General features: G+C 42.4%; 1 protein-coding gene across 1 annotated transcript in view; it reads right to left on the bottom strand.

Annotated features, from left to right (window-relative positions):
- Positions 1 to 20,388, bottom strand: part of Hs3st3a1 (heparan sulfate-glucosamine 3-sulfotransferase 3A1) — an 86,868-nt gene that overhangs the window by 3,341 nt on the left and 63,139 nt on the right. The gene's annotated exons all lie outside the window — the stretch shown is intronic.

Here is a 20,388-nt window from a genome sequence, read left to right as displayed (position 1 = left end):
AAGCTAATAATGTCTCTCAACAAGGATTTCCTCATTAACAATGGGATCTTTTAAAAATATTTATTGTTATTTTTTAAATTATAAGTCTCCCTGTGAGTTTGTACATAGGTGTTTCTGGTGACCAGAAGTGAGCATTGGCTCATCTGGAACTAGACTCAAATTTGGCTGTGAGCCCCCTGAGGACTCAAGTGCTGGGAGCTGAACTCCAGTGCTCTGAAAGAGCAACAAGTGCTCTGACCCACTTAGTCATCTTTTTGGCCCCTTCTTTTCAGCATAATATCAAAGTGTGTCCTCCCCTAATGATGATTGATTCATCCCTAATTCCAGCTACCTGCCTCCAGCAACAGTCCTAAAATATTATACAGAAATTCCAGGAATAAGCAATCCATAACGTTTATACCACAAGCCATTCCAAATAGCATAGGAGAATCTCCCAGAGTCCCCCTCTGTCTATGCCGGACACGAATCTTTCCTTTGCCCAGCACATCCATGCTGTATGTACTATTTGTCCATTAGCCATGTAGTGGCTAACTTGGCAATCACATTAGCTGCCACATTATCAAAGTTCCTATGTAGTGGAGGCCCCAAAGGGAAAGGGCAGCCATGAGGCACCAGAGCACAGCACACAGGAGCACACATTTAACACTGCAACTGCATGCAAAGGTACAGGGCATGTAGGGAAAGCAAAGGTAGCATGAGGGGCTGGTATTAATCTGCCTTTCAGACCCGTCCCCAACTAGTGCTCTTGGGAGGAGGGCAAACCTCATGGGTGCAGTGGAAATGGCTTTTGTCTAACACAAACTAGTTATCTGCACAACTCTTGAGGGTTCCATCTTGTCTGTAATGGTTAGAAAACTGATTATCATGCTCTAAATGCCTTAGCTTCTTTTCTTTTCCTTTGGAGTTTGCTTGGAGTCGCTTCCATCTAGGACTGATAATGTCTGTGTTGTGGACAGGAAGGGTAGTGTGATCTGTGGGTGCTTTCCTCTTTCCCTGGATGGTCCCTTTGCTGCACTAACACTGTCTTGTCTTGTGGTGATTTGGGGCAATTATAATTCTTCTGGGAACCATGTAGTGAGTACTCGCAGCTAGAGCTCCATTCTCAGCTACGGTTCCTGCATTCTTCCCTTTTTTATTCCTTCTTGGTTATGCCCCCTTTTCTAATCCACTGATTTGCATTTTAGTATTAAAATTGCCCCCCCTTAAGTCCTGCTTTGTTGGTCCCTTAAAATGGGTTTGATTGCTTTTTTTTTTTTTTTGCTTCCAATTTGTCTTCTCAAGCCATAAAGAAGGTATTTCTTTTTTCAAGACTTCCTTTTCAAGTGGGACTTGACCAACTTTCATAAGTACCAGGATTCTAGCCATTCTTCATAAATACCTATCAGCTACACTGAAGAGTTCTGCTTTCTCTTTTGACAGCTGTATTTATTGTTCATTTTAACAGCTGTTTTGCTTCCCTAATTTTGTAGTATCTATTTAACATTCAGACTTAAAGGGTGTATTTTTAGCACACATTCAGCACCCTGTGAGCACTTTTAGTGTTGGATGCTTCTCTTTGCTGGTGTCTTAGCACATGCCCCATCTTCACTGGTTGCTAAGTAGACAATAAGTGGAACATGTCAACTATAAAAGACAAAGCATGTCAAGTGACTCTCATGCACATCATATCCCCTCCAGGAATGCACAACAATGGCCAGTTTCATATAGGAGCTTCCCCCATCTACTCCCTAACTATGCCAACTGGATCGCTTTAAAGCCAATTGGCAGACATCCTCTCAATTACTTTGCAAGTATTTCTTCTCTCATGAGGGTTGTTTCTGGCACACATTCCTCAGCCTTGTGTGCCTAGTGCTAACAATGTTTCAGCTCACACAATAGTGATTTCCTCCCATGTTTGTCATTTTGGAAATCTTAATCAAGTGACTTTACTCTTCTTTGAGGTGGGCACGCTAGTTGTATATTTGAGCTATGGTGCTCAACTCCTATTTTTAACTCTGAAAGAACTTTGTGATTTATTTTATAAATTGATGCACCCTATTAACCGTCTCTTGACTATACCTTAAGATCCAGATGTAGGTGAGCACAGCTGGAAATGGGTGCAAAATACCTGAGATGCCTATTGCCCTTCCTCACCTGTGCATGCCAAAGACTGAGGAATCAGCTAGATCAAGCACTTCTGGAACTTAAGATGCCCTTGTACAACACAAGCCAGGAAACCTGGCCAAAGCTGGTTGGAATCTCCCAGTAAAAGAAATTTGATCAAATTTATGGGAAAATGTTGAGCTTTAAGAAAACACCAAATACTCTGGAGGGGCAAGGGGTGTGTGTTGACTTAAAAACACAGGGGCAGATTCCTGTCTCCTTGTCTATAATCTCTAAGTTATAACTAGTTTACTTCATAGTTTGCCTGGAATCTGAAAGAGAGAGCAGACTGCTCTTGGGAGTTCTTAGCTGGCTTGTCTCTTGGAGCAAATAGATCCCTAGGAGCCTTTCTCAGAGATTGAAGCTTCAGATTGTGCTTGCCCAAAACAAACACTACTAAACTGCAGAAAAAGAATCTGTAGTTTAAAAGCCTATCTCAAAGAAGTGCTTAAAAAGAGACAGCCCAACAGAACTTCTCAAGAAAGTCATCCTTATCACCTCCTGTCATCCATGGGATGGGGAAATCCGACTGGTTCAGTGGGAGGAAAGAATTTATTACACCATGGATAACAACCCAGGATCAAGAGCTGGAGACTGATTGCACAACGTGTGTGTATGTAGCTAATACCCTTAAACCTAAGGACACAGAGACAGACCACTTTATGCTGGGTACAGTTTACAGCAAGTTTTTAAAGCCCTCAAGAAGGAACAAAGGCTTTGAGGGGTGGATCTATCTAGATTAAGTCTTTTGGCTTAAAGATGACTAAACTCCAGCTAATAAGTACGCAAGGGGGCTGTGGTTTCACTTTCATCTTGCTAGACCAAAGGGAAATAAAATAATTTTGACCATTTGTAGAACTGATCTGAAATCAGAAAATGAAATTTGTGGCTTCTACCTTCTAACTGCTGACAGGATGGGGCGGGGAGAGACAAGCTGTAACTTGATTTACCTAAGCTCGGTTTTTTATTTCAACAGGGAAGTCAAGGCTTAGGCATCTGGCCTGTAAAGGACTGACAGAGCAACTCTGCTCCAGAGGGTTGCGCAGTGCAGCATTGCTCTGAAATGAGTGGTGACAGTGACCTGAGTCCCACTGGCAGGAGGACCCCCTCAGTCCAGACAACAGAACCCGGGAGATGCCTTCTCTGCCATGATCCTGGGCTATCTAGCGTTGGCCCAGTGGGTTTAGACATTAAGGAAACTTGGCTTGAATGTCATGAGCTGGTCAATGTCTTTGGAGAGACACAGACTGACTGGTTGTTTTGGGAGAGGTGAGCATAGTCTTCAATTGGATACAGTTACCAGAAAGAGCTGTTCATCAAAGTTTGTGTCTGCTTCGAATGTCATGCCACCATCATTTTGGAGCTGATATGTCATTGGGTAATTTCTATGGGTCTAGGGATTGTTCCTGTAGCTGTCTACACTACAGAAAATGTTGGAGACAAACAAGCCAGGACAGGCAGGCTAAGTTGATTGTTTTTTTCTACCAAAGCCAATGGTCAAGACCATAGATTCTGGTGGGAGTGCTAGAATGGCCTGGAGGTCTTTCTCTCTCCCCACTGAGGAGGGGACACACCACACTTGCCGTTATGTGGGGCCTCTGGCATAGTGTAAGAATCAGGATGCCCCTTTGGATTGGGTGGCCAATGCTTCAGCATTGGTCTGCATACAGACACCTCTGTTACTGGGAGAATCATCCAGAAGTAGCCTCCCAGGCCACTCAGCAACTACATTTGGTATGCTTCTAATCTAAATAAGAAGGTACAAAGGGACCCATGTGTTCAGGCATTCTTACCAATATTAGCCTATTTTCCCTGGATTCCCATTGTCCTCATGTTGTCTTCTTGATCCCTGTGTTCCCTATGTAACTAGTACCAACCTTTCTCCAGCTATAGCTTCAAATGAATGAATGGATGGATAAATGGATGGATGAAAGGATGAATGGACAGATGAATGGATGAATGGGTGGATGGGTGAGGGTAGATGGATGGATAAATACTCCTTTTTCTATTTGTTTTTATTAAATTGCATTTATTCAATTTTGACTGATCATCTCTTACTATAGAGTACATTCAAACAAATCCTACATTGCTTGTAGATATAAGCAGGCTGAAAATTTACAAAAATATAGTCTAATGATTCTGAAGGAGGAAAAAATGTTTAGAATGCATTGAAGAAACAAATTAATAAAATGATAAATTGGAGTAAATGAAAAGTAAAGATGTTCGTCAAGGGATACCATCATGTGGGTAAAGAGACAAACCCCAGCATGAAAGTATTTACAAACTGTATGTCTGTCAAGAGCCATATCTGTAATACACAAAGAACTCCTGCAAATCAATAAGTTAAATAAATAAACAGAATGAAAGAAAATGAGCAAAAGCCTTGAATAACAATTCCATAAAAACACAGTATTCAAATGTTTAATTAATTCTTGAGAAGTTATTTGGATTGATTATTTATCAGAGAAATGAAAATTAATACCACCTGTATCAATACCCCAACCTGACTCATCCACCCATACAGCTAGAGGAAAAGTAACTGAGGTTTTCCCAGTGTGAGTGAGGATGTACAGCAACTGGAATCTTGCTGGTGGAGTGCAAGCAGACACAGTGACTCCAGAACTGGTTGGCACCATTTACGAGAGCCAAATGCATATCCCCAGCAACTAGTGACAATGCATAGCTGTCCATCCATGGTCACATACTCATGATGGTCCCAAATTCAAGGTACCCAAATACTCATCAAAACCCGAATACACCCAACATATACGCCCAACACAGCAAAATCAGAATGGATGGCTTCACATCTGCCAATCACACCTGCTTGTGTCTCACAAAGAACACTAATCATCTCAGCCAGTCCTGGCACTGCGTCTGCCGTGTGACCTCTATGGTGGTTTGAGTGAGATAGTCCCCAAGAGTCTCTGGCACTTGAATACGTGATCCTCAGTTGGTGTATCTGTTGGTGGGGGTTTAGGAGACATGGTCTTGGGTGGTAGAAGTCTGCCACTGAGGTGGAGTTTGAGAGTTTAAAGGCCTACTCCATTCCAAGTATGCTCTCTTGGTTTCCTGATGATTTGAGATGTAAGCTTTTAGCATTCCTGCAGTCATGCATGCATGGTGCTTGCAGGCCTGCCTCTTCTCTGTGATGGTGTCAGACTCATAAATATCCCTCTGGATCTGTCAGCCCCAAATAAACCTTTCTTTCTATAGATCACCTTGGCCGTGGTGTTTTATCACAGCAACAGAAAAATAACTAAAATAGCATGCTCCATGAATGGTTGGTGATCAGAGCTCGGAAGATGGCTTCGTTGGCAAAGTGCTCGCCAGAAAAGCATGACGACCTGAGTTCAGATCCCCAGAAATACAAAAAATGTCAGACACAGCACTGTGTGTCTGTAACCCTGCACTGGGGAGGCAGAGACAAGAGCATCCTTGGGGCCCAGTGACCAGCATGTTCAGCTAATCGGTGAACTTCATGTCTGGCTGAGTTAGGTGAAAGATCCTGTCTCAAATAAAAAAAAAATGTGAGCCTCCGCATTCTTGTGTGTACCTCCCCTCACAATTGCAGTTGTGCACGCGCACACACATACAACCATAAAGCCAACAAAACCAAAACAAAACAAATAAACAAGAAGCTCCTGTATTGACTGACTGATACATCAAAACAGCTTCTAAAGAGATGGAGTCCACCTGTCCTGTTACTCCTCACACAGTGTATCCACTTTGTGTAAACCTGTTGGGGAGCTGTACACTGCAAATTGTGTAGTTTTATGTATTTATGTTATAGTTGAATAAATATTTCACTACATATTATAAAAAATAAATGGCCAATTCCCCATAAGGCTCCAAGAAAAGCATGTGTTTCATAAAGGCCAAACAAAAAAATAAATCACTTTTGCCAAACCCTGCATATCGCCAAATCGTAGGGTTCACCTATCTAGGATTCCTGGACCCGACCCATGACCACTATGCTCTTACCCCAGATAAACCATAAGAACGGGAGGTGTATAACCTTTATCATACATGTGGATGCCTCTTCCCACATCTGGGGCACAGAGATGGTCATTGCCACAGAGAAGGTGCTAAAGAATCTGGCCTGTACAGAGGGATTATCTGATGATAGCTCTGTAAGTGGTACTTGCAAAAGGCTTTAGAAATAATATTCTCATTTTATCATTGGAGATCTGTAAGAGAGATAAACTGGACCTATGATCTCCTCCAATATAATTAATTAATACTAATACGTATTACATAATAATACTAATATAATACTGAATGTATACTGATAATAATACCGCCTAGATGGTAATAAGCGGTCCTCTCTGTGCTTGGGACTTGTTTCTTCTTCCTATTGCGTCAGATAAGAAGCCAGCAATGAAAGGGGTTTAGAAAAGGAATCCGCAGATAAGGACTTAAAATAACAGCTTGGGCAACCAACCACTGGAGAAAAGAGATCCCAAGAGAGTGATCCAGAACACTGTGGAAGATTCAGAAAGGCCTGGGCTCAGGACTAAAGACAATGAGATGAAATACTTGTCTGCCGATGTGAACTACTATGTGCCTCTGGACCAGTGGCTCTCAACCCGTGTGCCATGAATGAGTCACACTGTGGGGTCTAAGCACCTTTCACAGGTGAGACCAGTGCAAAACATATTTACATTACAGCTCATAAGAGTAGCAAAATTACAGTTATGAACTAGCAACAAAAGTAATGCTATGGTTGGGGGTCACCACAACATGAGGAACTGTACTAAAGGGTCTCAGCATTAGGAAGGTTGGGAACCACTGGGTTGGACTGACATGATGAGGACACAATCAATGACATGCCAATGACTGTACAGGTGAAGTTAGGTGGACGAATGCTTTAGAAAGCTCTTCCAATGTAATCCGGGTGTGAGGAGCTTATCGCCAAAGGTGGCAAGGACAGAGGAGGGGAGAGTAAAAGCCATGTTCAGAGCAGGGACATGAGGATGCTGTAGATGATTTATGTGGGGGTGACGTGGGTGTTTCCAATGAGGATTACAAAGGCTTAAAGGCACAAATAATGGCGACTTTACAAACTAGCAAGTTTGGGTGCTGTGCAGGTGGTAATCCTTCCCCACCCCCACCCTCATCCCCCCAAAAAAGAAAATAGAAACACGTATGTAGTTTTCTGTTTGGTGACGTTTTAATTGCTTGTAAAAAGAGGTTATTTATTCCCAAGAACACAGAGGGAGACAGCATTGGTGTTGCTCTGAAATGTGGCTGTTTCACACTCCTGTGAAGACAGTCAGTACGGCTTCATAGGAAACTCAGAACGCAGAGAAACAATACAGATTTCAGCTACTTTCTGTCACTAATAAGCTGTGTGATTTTAGGTAATTCTTTGGGCCTCTGTTCAGCAAAGCACAATTGGTTCCCTGTATGATTCAGGACACTAATTTGTCTAACTAGGTGTTCTGAAGAGTAGAAACAGAAAGATAAGGGAGTTGAGGGCTGAGTGGATTCTTGCATTTGATAAAAGCAAGTTTGTGACAGAGGAGACCTGCATCTATCTCATGCTTCCTCAAAATCAGATGAAGTTCGCAGATCGGGCTGTGTTACAAGTAACAGAGCCAGGGAAGTCAAGATTCAAGCTTAGGTCCTAGGAAGAGCCTTACAAGAAAGAAGACAATGGACACTTATGAACCACTTCACACAGACTGGGGTGAATCATCACTCTGGTCTCACAACCACTGGAGCAGCTAAAAATGAGAATTTTCCCTTCAGAAGACAGAGAGGCAACATGGTTTGTCCAGAGTTAGTTATGACTGACAGGACCAGAATAAAATTCTAGGTCTTTCTCCTGTTATAATACATGTTCTATCAACCCTTCCAAATACCCAGGCAGCAACGGCGTGACTCCTTCTATCAACGGCACTGGCCATCTTGGACATTGTGTCTAAATGTTTAATTATTACGTGCATTTCTTTCCTCCCATTCATCTTGGCATGTAAGCTGCCTGTTCCAAAAGCTGCCCTCTACAAGAGAAGCCTAGCTGCAAGGGGAAGTGCTGAGCTGCAACTCAAGGGCGATTTACCTTAAGGGATCGATAAATCTGGTCAGTTTGCATGAGCATGCTCTCAGTCTGTCTCCCGTGTCTGTTTCTGCAAGCCTCCGGCTGCAAAGTTACAGCAGCCAGGGCTTTCTCTCTGGATGGCCAATGTCTGCAGGTAGTCCCTGGAGATCCCTAAGCGTGTGTCTGGAAGGGAGGAAACCACATTCAATCGGGAGCTGTCAGCTTGCTGTCTCTGGGGCCAAGGCTTGCTCATGTTAATATTTCTTTTCCTGCTGCCGTGGATGTGAGACCCCTCTCAAACCGGGACTCGTGACTCTCCACAGGAAACTCCTCCTGCTGATGTTTGAGTTGGCTTCTGAGGGAGAGGGAGGCTGATGTGATGAACCAGTTCCCACACTGAACAAACTTGTATGGAACACTCTAATAATCATACTGAGAGACGTTAAATGTTCAGTTGAGGGCCTGGGATACTTTCCAGTGCTGTGGACAGTCAGTGCCTTCCAACACTCTAAATGATCAAAGGACACAGGAATGGAAGTGATTCTGACTATCCCCGATTCATGATTCATCAGGCACCTGGGTTTATTTTTAGAGCAAAACTCGGAGGGAGTAGATAAAGTCTAGGATTCTTGGTTGCTGATTTGGAGAAACTTGGGAAAGGCAGAATATACATCTATGGTCATCAACCAAAAAACTACCTTGAAAGAGGAGGAAAAAAGCTATCTTGGGCCCCATGTTTAAAAAGTGGCCATGCCTGTGAACACTGATGATCAACCTCCATGATCATATCAGTCACTGATGATCTAAAACAGCGGTTCTCAATATGTGGGTCTTGACCCACACAGAGGTCACGTATCAGATATCCCGCATGTCAGATATTTACCCTATGACTCATAACAATAGCAAGATTACAGTTATGAAGTAGCAATAAAATCATTTTACAGTTGAGGGATCACCACAACACGAACTGTATTAAAGGGTGACTGACGTTAGGAAGGCTGAGAACCACTGATCTAAAACTAGACCAGATTCCCACAAGTTTCACTGCCCCCCCCCACTGAACTTCACTAAAGCCTCCTTCTCGGATAAAACATAGCTTAAGATGAAGTTTCCACCTCTGTTTATGTTGTCACAATTGCTACTTCAAAGTGCTATCTGACCCATGGAAGCAAGAGCTCCTCTGTATGTCTGTAAGACCATCAGTGTCTAAGAAACCACATGGATGGGTAGGAATATGCCACTTTGCTCCTTCATAGAGGGTGAAAGCCATCTCTGAGACTGGGGTTTCTTATACTGCTCTGCTTTGCCTGCAGCTCTTCCGCCGAGTTTCTGCCTCCTACCCTAGCAGGGCAAACACTAGCAAGTGTGCTAGAGTTTGGGAATAAAGACTCTCAGAGACATGCATGGAGAAAGGGAAAACCCAGTTAGGCTACCACTGGGGAAGAGAGTTAAGGATGGAGCTTTAGACTACATTAAGTGCCCAAGCATCATAAAAGTTTAAAAGAAAAGAAAATCACTTTTATGCTCAGCTAAGCTTCACTTCACCTGAAGCAGGGTCAGGATGACGGGATGCTCAGAAGTACAAAGATTCGAGAAAACTTGCACCCACCCCGGTTCTTAGAAAGGAACTTGCATGCTCATTTTAGCCAAATTACTGAACAAGTCAAGTTAAAAGCTCTTGAATGAGTCTGTGTATTTCTTGAATGAAGTCTGTGTATTCTGAAAAAAAAAAAGTTAGGAGCATCTAAAATCAGAACAGAATATGAGTCTTACTAAACCACATTTAATGTAGTTAAAATTGTGACAAGTCCCAGAAATAAAACAGCAGCGTTTCACGTGGTCACGAGAACCAATGCTGGAAATTCACAAGCCCCAAGGAGGGGTTTGCATGTTTATGAGCAACTAACAGACAGACAGACAAGACAAACCAAGAGATTAGAGATAGACAGCAGACACCCAGATACGGGAGAAAAAGAGACAAATCATCCATATTCCCCACTGCTGTCTTCTGAGATGCTCCATGGAATTGTAGCCTTGGGACAGGGGACCCTGAGAAATCCCCCAAGTTCCCCAGTGACTTCCCATCACACTTGGTTCTAAAGTTTCCATGACACAAAGCTGGCTGAGATCCTGTGTGTCTTAACCCTTAGTTCACTAGTCTGTTTTACTTCACATTGTCCATTCTAAAAAAGACTGTGCCCAGAGCATAGCCATCCTGATGTTGGTTCCTGAAGAGTAACATTTGTCACTGAGCTCCATGGGCATATGCCAACACAAGACAGCTGTAACTAAAACACAGCCCAACAACCGAGGGGGACATTCCCTAAATGGCTGCGGAACCAGGAAGATTTGTTAAACGTGGGTGCTTGTTAAAGTTAGATTCGATCCAGCTCTCCTCAGGTTACCTGGGGCTTTAACTGCTTAAGTCAACTATTTAGAAGAAAGTGGAGTTTCTAATGAAAGCGTGGAGACCATGGGCCAACTTGGGTAAACACTTGGGTCCTCAGAGACAGCCCTGGCAACTCCCTCTGAGCTTATCCTGGCCCCCGACAGGAGTTTCATAAATGACGGGTTTGAGGACTCTATCGCTGCTGTGTTATTGTGGGCAGGGTCGTCAGCAAGGCCGCCTCATCAGCCCAGAATTATCAGGCCCGTGCATGTGTACAGCTAGAGATAAGGCAGACTGTACATCCATGACTTGGCAAGCAACAACAGAAAGCTTGCAGTGGGGACAATCTATTAAGGCGGGAGCAGTGTAAATCTGAGACCACAGGGAGTCAGTCTCTTTGCTCCATTTTGTCAGTGGTGGGCTTTGGCTTCTTCATCCCTTCCCCCACCTCTCTCTGCCCTGCCACTTTTTTCTTCCTTTTGCTGAGTTGTAGACACAGAGTAGTGATGAAATCAAAGGCCTTATAAGTTTGGGACAGGAGAAGAGCTTGAAGTTACAATGCTGGCGGTAGCTGGTGGCCAGGACTCCCTGGATGCTCTTTCTAAAATTGGTCTTCAGCATCCTGGGCAAGCCTCTCAGTTTCCTTGATGTTTAAGTAATAGGAAACAATACAAATGTAATGCCAAAATCGCACCAAAACCAATGCCAAGTATTTGTCAAAGCCTCCATCTACAGCGAGACTTGGTAAAGTTCCAGGGTACAGGGTTATGGCATGAGGCTGCCACCAAACTTCAAGAATGCAAAGAGGGAGTGTCCATCATCATGGTAGAGCATTCACTGCGAAGGGGCAAAGCCATCTGTGGAAGGGAACACAGACAGAGGGCTCTAGTGTTCACTCGAACAGTTCAGAAAGGGACGTGAGGCTCTCATTCAAATGCACATACTTACGGTAGAAGCCATCACACCAGTAAGCAACACGGTGCAACCCATAGTCCTAAACACAGTCTCTCATCACTAAGATCGTTCAGGCTCCAGGAAAATGCTTCTCCAAACCTCTTTCCCTAAAAACGAAACGAAACGAAATCCCTATCTGCTATGAGCATGCGTGGGAAGCCCTGATGGACTGTTACCAATGAATGAAAGTGCTTGCGATTTGGGGAAGGATTTGAGTAGGACAAGAAGTCAGCCAAGGGGAAGGACAAAGGACGTGCTGAGCAGAGGTTTCCTGCTAGTTAGAACCTGCAACTGTTCTGTGTGTGTGTGTGTGTGTGTGTGTGTGATTTGCCTCTCCTGATCCAGTTTGTGACTGAAGGTGCTCACACTCACTATGAACACATAGCACTCACACATGAAGACAGAAGCACGCTTCTCACTGAGGCCAGGAGTGCTGCTTGCAACGGGTTGACCTGTCTCAGGGAAGCAGGCCATTCATCACATGGACTCTATAAGCACCTAGGAGGCATCCAAAGCTGGATTTCAGAACGCAATAAACGGAAAAGGCTCGGGAAAACTAAACTACACAATTTAAAAAAAAAATTAATGAGTCTATTTTAAATAAGTTGCATTTCAAAGTTTTACACAGATTCACTCAATTTATATTTTAGACTGTACTATATCGTCATCTGATACGTGGCCAACTGCGGTCTTCTGGTGGCTTTCATTCTCTGACAGACAACATTTAAATTAAGACACATGAAAATTTCTGGCAAACTTGGTTTCTTAAGTTCTACATTCCACTTTAATTTACATTTTCTATCAGAGCATATTATAATTTCCACATTTCAAAAATTCTTTATATCTATGATCGCCAAACTAAACTCCATACTTCAAACCAACATATTTTTTCCAACTTTCTGATTCTATCTGTGTAAAACACAAGTAACAAGCATCCCACAGTGCCGGAGGCTGAGAGAGGAGGGGGCAGCGAGTGGCTGCTTAGCAGGTATGGGGTTTCCTTCTGCAGTCAAGTAATGGTGATAATTAGCTTTTTTTTTTTCTCAAACTTTTGTGAAGGCAGCCAAAACTATTTTCATTTTCCTTTTTTCTTTTTCATTTATTCTTTCCCTGTTCTCTAGTTTTAATTGTTTTTGAGAGGCTCAAATGTAGTATGTAGCCTCAGATGACCTTGAACATCTGACCTTCCTGTCTCCATGTACCCATTGCTAGTATACACATACTTATTTCCTCTCACAGTCTATACAGCTTTTGAGCTGCATATAGGGAAAGGATAGAAAACATGTGGTATGCAGCTCTAAAATATTTACTATCTGGAACTTTTCAGAAAGCATTTCCCAGTCTGTGATTGAGACCATTACTGTCAATAGAATAAAATTAATATGAGGAATATTGATTGCGACATAATTAGTATTTACTGAAGTTAGGGGTTGAAAAATAAATCTTAGTGTGTGAGTGTCATAGGTCATGATTTGTGTATATCTTTATTTTTATGGCTCATCCAAAAGCTGCTGGCCCAGCCACAGCAAATCCCAAATGAACAATAATAATTAAATTGAGTCATCTTTGGTGTTGTGCCAACTTTTAGACATACGAAAACAATAGGTTTAAGCTTATTTTTTCTGTTTTATTGTTACCAAGGAATATTTGTCAAAGTAAGGGGAAAAGCACATTTCATCTAACAGTGAATTAGCTTGATTTATAACTTTTTAAATGTTTAGGCATGTGGTGTGTGAGCCTTCAGTGGTACCCCTGTCCAGGGACTTGGAGATGTGAAGGGTGGACCCAGAGAGCATGCAGAGGACCCTGAGAAGTCATTAGGAAGAAAAATGAGGCAGAGAGACAGGACCCTTGGTGCCAAATAAACCTGAGGGCTGTCAGGAACAGACCCTGCAGGTGAAGCAGTTCACATGCACTCTGTCCCTCTGCCACAGCAGAGATGTCTCAGACGCCTCCCATCTGTGCCCTGGACCCAAACCCTTCCTCCACTACAGGGACACAGCCTTTTAGGCACTGTGCTGAGACTGAGGGAACACAACTGCTTTCTAAGAGGCCCTTTAAAAATATTTTCACAGTTATGTTGTTTTTCAGATCATTGTATCCATGCATGCAGTGTGTTATGCACATATTCATCTCCAATCCCCACTCCCCTCTTACATACCTTTCCCACTTCTGAAGACTCCTACTTCCTCCCAACTACGCCATCTCCTACTTCCATGCTTTTTTTTTTTAATTTACTTCTAAAGTTGCTTTCTCTGCATGTATGTGTGTGCTATGTGTATGCCTGGTATGTATGGTATGGTACTATGTGTATACAAAGGCCTAAAGAGGATGTCAGACACCCCTGGGATTGTAGTTACAGATCATTGTGAGGTGCCATGTAGAGTGCTGGGAATCAAACCCGCATTCCCTCATATCAGCACTTGAATTCACTAGTCTTTTCAATTCTGTGGCTGGCTGGGAGCTGTGGTTTAGGTCTCATATCATTGGAATGCTTTGTGAATATCTCCAGACCAGGAAGAATACCAAAACTCCACACTCAAAATATGTTTTTTCACTGAAAAATTATTTCTTTAAAACATCATAAAGCCAAAAAAATAAAATTCTTAAGTAGGAGCATTGTAAGCTGGGGAATGTATGCAATTCACTGCACACATCTAACAAATACCTGCTGACTGGCTCAGTAGATCAATTTGTGTTGAATTATTACTGTATACATAACAGGCTTGTTCTCAACGAAGATTTTAATTTAGCAAGCACCACTGTAGATCTGCTTGGGCCAAACATCCTATTAGAAAATAGAGCTGCCAGGGCCAGGAAATGGGAGTGAGCAGGGTGAGGGGAGGGTATAAGGGACTTTTTGGATAGCATTTGAATTGTAAATGAAGAAAATATCCAATAAAAAATTTGTTTGAAAAAAAAAGAAAGAAGAAAATAGAGCTGCTTGGATTACAATGTTCCTGCCTTCAAGAACGTGCCCCCTACAGGAGGCAGACATTGTGATAAATGCATTTCAGTAGCAGAATGGCCACCCTGCGAATGGTTTTATATCCAGAGAATATTGGTTCCACCTAAAGGATTTAGAGGAGGTTGACCAAGCAGAATTGTGAGAGCAGAGAATGGGCTGCTGATGACAATGGCACCATGAGCTGCCTTCAGACCCTCTCCAGGGACTACAAAATGGAGGCTTTGCAGGCACGAGCAAGGGGCCGTCTCTCCCACATTTCATACAATTCATTTTATCAGAAGATTTCCACAATGGTTCATCCAGGTCAACTGAGAAACGGAACATTTTGAAGAAAGTGAAAACATGGAGGTTAAAGAGATGGAAGCATTTCCTGCTGAGGAAGAAATAAATTAAAGAAATACAAGTTCAAATATACCCATCTTTCTCATGTAGAAGACTGTCAAAAGTAGCATGGGTAATGCATTCCCCAAAACAGGAAGCACACTCATCATTATTTGCTGAGACTACAGTTACGGAATTGTTTTTTAAAAAAACAACACATTGTGGTAAAAGCATACAGCAAAACATTTCCAGGGATTAAAGGACTGAGCTATGTCTGTTTGCAATGACTTAGATCTGAAAAATAATGCCAGGCTACTTTTGGGTGTTTAATTTGTGTAACTCTTTGTATATTCTGGATATTAGCTCCCTGCCTGAACTGTACCTGACAGAGATTTCCCTTCATTCTGTTTGCTCTTTTGGTATTTCCCTTGCTGTACAGAAAGCTTTGTGGTTTTGATATAGTCCAATTGGAGGCCTGTTCCAAAAGTCCTTGCCTATACATACACCTTGATGTGTATCCTCTAAGTTGGCCTCTAGAGGTTTCAGTGTTTTAGGATCTAAGCTAAGGTCTTTGATCCACCTGGAGTTGATTTGATCCACTTGGAGCATCTACTTTCATCTTTCTGTGGATGGTACCTAGATTTGCCATCCCTGTTTGTTAAATAGGCTGTCTTTTGTCCACTGCATGTTTTTGACACCTTGACTAAGAACTAGGTGGTCACAGCTGTGTGGGTTTATTTTATTTCTAAGTATTCTATTCTCTTCTCCTGGACTGCAAGCCTATTTTTTATACTTAGTACCAAACTGTCCTTGTCACTATCGCTCTGTAGTATAATTTGAGGTCAGTTCTTGTGAAATCTCCAAGTGCTGTTTTTTGTCTTTAGGATTGCTTAGACTTTTAATGGTCTTTTGTCTTCTGTTTGGATTCTTGGAATATTTTTTCTAGTTCTGTGAGAAATGTTATTCTGGTTTGTCAATTTGACATTAACTAGAGTCATCTAGGAAGAGAGGCCTCACTTGAGGAATTGCCTCCGTAAGATTGGCCTGTGGGCATTTTCTTGATTGATGATTGAGGTGAAAGGTCTCAGTCCAATATGGAACAGAGCCACCTTTAGGCAGGCAGTCCTGGGTTGTATCAAAAGGAGGCTGAGCAAGCCAGAGAACAGAGTTCTCTGGGTATGGTCTCTGCTTTAGTTCTTTGCCTTGAATTCCTGCCCTAGCCTCTCCTGATGATGAACTATAACTTATAAAGTAAATGAACCTTCTCCTTCCCATGTTACTTTTTGGCCATAGTGTTTGTCATATCAAGAGAAAACCAAACTAGGACAAATGTATTTGGAAGGGAATGTCTTGAATCTGTAGATTACTTCTGGTAGCAGAGATTATATGATAAATAGAAATGCCCATCATCACATGGGCTATTGAAATGAAGGACCACAAATGGCCAATAAACATCTAGTCATCAGTGATATGGATATTAAAATCAGAGATGCCACCTTAATCCCAGTCAAAGGGGATCATAGAGGAGTCTGAAAGCAAACGTTGGAGATGTTATGAACATAGAGGGACACTTACTCACTGCTACTGGGAGTAAAAGTTAATACAATTATGGGAATGAATTGAATGTTCCTCAAAAGTTAAAAACAGGATTAACATATGACACAGCTATACCACTCCTGGGTGTGCACCCGACTAAGTGAGGCTCAGTATTCTCCTACAAGGATAATCACAGATACATGTTTATCCCTATTGTATTCACCATAGTAAGGAAATACGATCAGCCAAGTTGCACAGAAAGGGAATAACATAATCCTTTTCAGCTCCTTCCCATTTTGCTGCAAATTCCAGTGCTCTGCCTTCACTATTAGGGTATGTGTAGACTAGCTTCTAGGGAATGAAAGATGAAGTGAAGTTGATCTCCTTCTGCTGCAACAGCTAAAGTCTCTTTCAGGTCAGGCTTCAGCAGCTGACTCCCCAGACATGTGAGTTCAAGCCATCTGGTTGACCCACTGGTGACCACATGAGCCAGACTAGCTGAGATTCTAAGGTAGCATGCGTCAGCTAAATGGCCCAGATCTGCTTAATGAGTAGTTGTTGCCTGTCTGCGGTTTTTGGTGATGTCAGGAAGCATTGTTTGAGCCATAGGTAATTGGTATACTGAGATTTTATGACTATAAGCTTAATAAAATACGGGCAGAAGCACCCAGCCTTACTAACAATGGGTGCTTCTAGAGAATGCTGGCCCACAAGAATGTAAGCACTGAGAAACAGAATTCTTACTACCTCTGGCTTGATACATTTCTTTCCCTTAACTGTTCTTAAAATCCCAAACTTTATAAGATAAGATAAGGAAGTCCTAATCCTGGTGGCTACCCTGGCTTTAAAATAGTCTGAAGGAACACAGTACTCACATTGTATGTCGAAAGCTTTAGAGTAGCCAGCTTTTACTCATGTCTCAACACTGATGGGCTAACTGTTCATGAACGAGCTACCTAATCACTAGTTTTCCCAGCTCCTTTGTGGAGATACTAGTGGCTCCAGCTGGGAGTGGGGTCATTTAGCTCATGACTATGCCTGTTTCCAATTGGAAAAGCCATGGTAATACCCATCTTGTCCAAACGTAAGTTAAAAGCATTTCAGATAACTGAGAGTGATGGTGATGGTGGTATTCTGAATGGTGCTGAAGCTGAAGACAGTGAATTTTAGTCATAGTAACAGCAGTGTCCTATGATCTATAAACCCCTTAATGCTTGTCTTGTGGCTTTTTTTAGATCACTCAGATAGTTAAGATATTTAACAGACAACCTAATACCAAAATGTAGAGCTATTTCATTCACTTCCACCAACGATCTGAGAGAAGATATGGCTATTGTTTAACTCTTGCCAAGAGCAAACGTATAAAGAAAATTATTTGTTGACTTGATTTGGTCAATCGGCCTACCTTAAATATCAACAAACACTTTTAACCATCTGGAATGCAGTTAAAATGATGGCACACATATACAGTCTCTGAGGGACATATCCTAGTGTACAGCACGGATGCTTTGGGAAGAGGAGGATGTGGAGACCACATGCAAACAGGTCAAGATCAAACAAGCACTCCTCTTGACAGCTCCAGCATTCCCAGACCTCTTAATCTGTAATATATTTTGGGGGGAACAAGTCTAGGGCTTCTAGCAGTCCTACCACACACTGACATCTTAGAAATTCAGAGCCAGGCAATGTGAAGTAACTGGTCTGCTGTGCTAGGTAGTTTTATGTCAACTGGACACAAGCTAAAATCATCAGAGGAGGGAACCTCAGTTAGGAAAATGACTCCATAAGACCAGGTTGATGGAAGATCTGTAAGGCATTTTCTTAATTAGTAATTGATGAGGAGAGCCCAGCTTATTGTAGTGGTGCCATTCCTTGCCTGGTGGTCCTGAGTTCTATAAGAAAGCAGGCTGAGCAAGCCTTGGAGAAAAAGCCAGTAAGCAACCTCTGTGGCCTCCATATCAGCTTATGCATCCGGGTTTATTTGGCTTATACTTTCACATCCCTGCCATGCTTGGGCTCCTGTTCTGAATTCCTTCAGTGATGAACAGTGATGTGGAAGTGTAAGCCAAATAAACCCTTCCTTCCATAACTTGCTTTTGATCATGGTGTCTCTGTGAAACAATAGAAACCTTACCCAAGATACCTGCCATTAAATCAACTAAACAGGATCTCAAACCTCTGACCCTACCCTTTTGACTTCCTTTGGAACTGTTCCCAACCAATGCATGTCTGAAAAACCAATCTATAGTGACTACCCCTAACAACACAGAAGAATATACAGATCTGTCCACCAAGCTTATAAAGAGTTCTCTTGCTCATGATATAACCAGGCCATCGTTTCTACATGCTATTGTGATGGTTTCAAACCTTCTATCCCAAAGCAGATCCATCCATTGCAAGCTCTCTATCATTTTGGAAGGCTCTGTAGGTTTCCTGTGACCTATTCTTGGCCTTTCTTTCCTCAGGGAAGCAGCTACCTACCATCTCCCTAACCCCTGCCTCTCTGCATGACTCAGAACCTGCCCCTTGGCTGGGCTGACCTACAGATGGCATTAGACGCCCTTGTATTTTGTGTTCTGCTTTCAGATTCTCTCTAATAGACGATTTCTTTGGAGGCATACAAAACAGCCTGCTCTTCTCTGCCCCAGTGAGCAGGATGTCCTGTGCTTTCTGATGCCCCAGCCTTTCCCAATATAGACTTCATCTTGGGAAAAGAAGTAATTAGCCTGATGGGAACTAAACAGCCATTTCAGCAGTTTTCTCACTGCTGGGTTTGGAAGCAACAGAGGCCCAGGCAGGTCAGAAAGAAGTTGAGTATGCTACACTCTCAATGCCCCACTAAGCTCAAATACCAGCTACTGGCACCCGAAGCTCATTAGTTCTGACCAACACAGCTAATCATCTGAGTGATGAATCAGCTTTCATGAGCACTCAGAGAAGCAGTCACTAATGTTTTAACCTCAAAGTACCCTGGATGGCCTGGAAGACCCAAGTCTTGAGCAATGCTATAAACTTGAAAAACAGTCCTTCAAGTGCAATGATACAGAAAACTAGGTTCACTTGGGAAGGCCCTTATATGGGCTAACACTGCTCTTGGAAGAAACATTGGCATGCCATTATAGGCAAGGTTCCATGCCCCCTGGCAACCAAGAGAAGTCTTAGGATGTTTCTCAACTTCAATGCAGCTGGCAGTATAGACACAGAGAAGTTCTTCATACCGTGCTGTGGTATGCATTGTGGGCCTTGAGCATATCCCTATATGTGTTCATAGCTACCCTCTGGGTGTTGGGTGGCACCCTCCCTTCCCTAGTCCTCCTCCAAGGTGTGATAGAACCAGAAATGTCTCCAGACATAGCCAAAGGTCATCAAGAGTCCAAACTGTCTCTTGGCTACTAACAGCTGCCTTAAAACATTGCAATACGCTGGGCGTGGTGGTGCATGCCTTTAATCCCAGCACTCAGGAGGCAGAGGCAGGCGGATTTCTGAGTTTGAGGTGAGCCTCGTCTACAAAGTGAGTTCCAGGACAGCCAGGGCTATACAGAGAAACCCTGTCTCAAAAAACAAAAAACAAAAACAAACAAACAAAAAAAAAACATCTCAATACTAGACTTGCTGGGCATGGTGGTGCACACATTTAATCCCTGGAACTCTTGAGGCAGAGGCAGATGGATCTCTGAGTAAAACTCTGTCATGCACAAAAGAAAAGTCAAGACTATAATGAAATGTAAGATATAAAATAGACACTACCATGCAAGATAAAACATTATTCATAACCACTTTTTTATTTATAGCTTTTTTTACATTTTCATAGAAGTAATACTAATAATACAAATCTCTAAAAGGCTGATTATTTATTTGTATTACTGTGAAGGTGTTGACTTTGTTTTCCACTTAGATGTTTCTCGTTGCCCTCTGTTAGTATACTGTATACTATTCTTGTATACTATTCTGGGTTTGTTTTGATTTAATTCAGTTTTCCTCCCAAATGCTTGTTACATGGATTATTTGTTTATTTATTTATCTCATTAAGGCAAGCCT

Source organism: Mus caroli, chromosome 11 (genome assembly GCF_900094665.2).
Source record: "Mus caroli chromosome 11, CAROLI_EIJ_v1.1, whole genome shotgun sequence".
Lineage (NCBI taxonomy): Eukaryota > Metazoa > Chordata > Mammalia > Rodentia > Muridae > Mus > Mus caroli.
The sequence above is the reverse complement of the archived record's forward strand: the minus strand, read 5'-3'. Positions and strand labels throughout refer to the sequence as shown.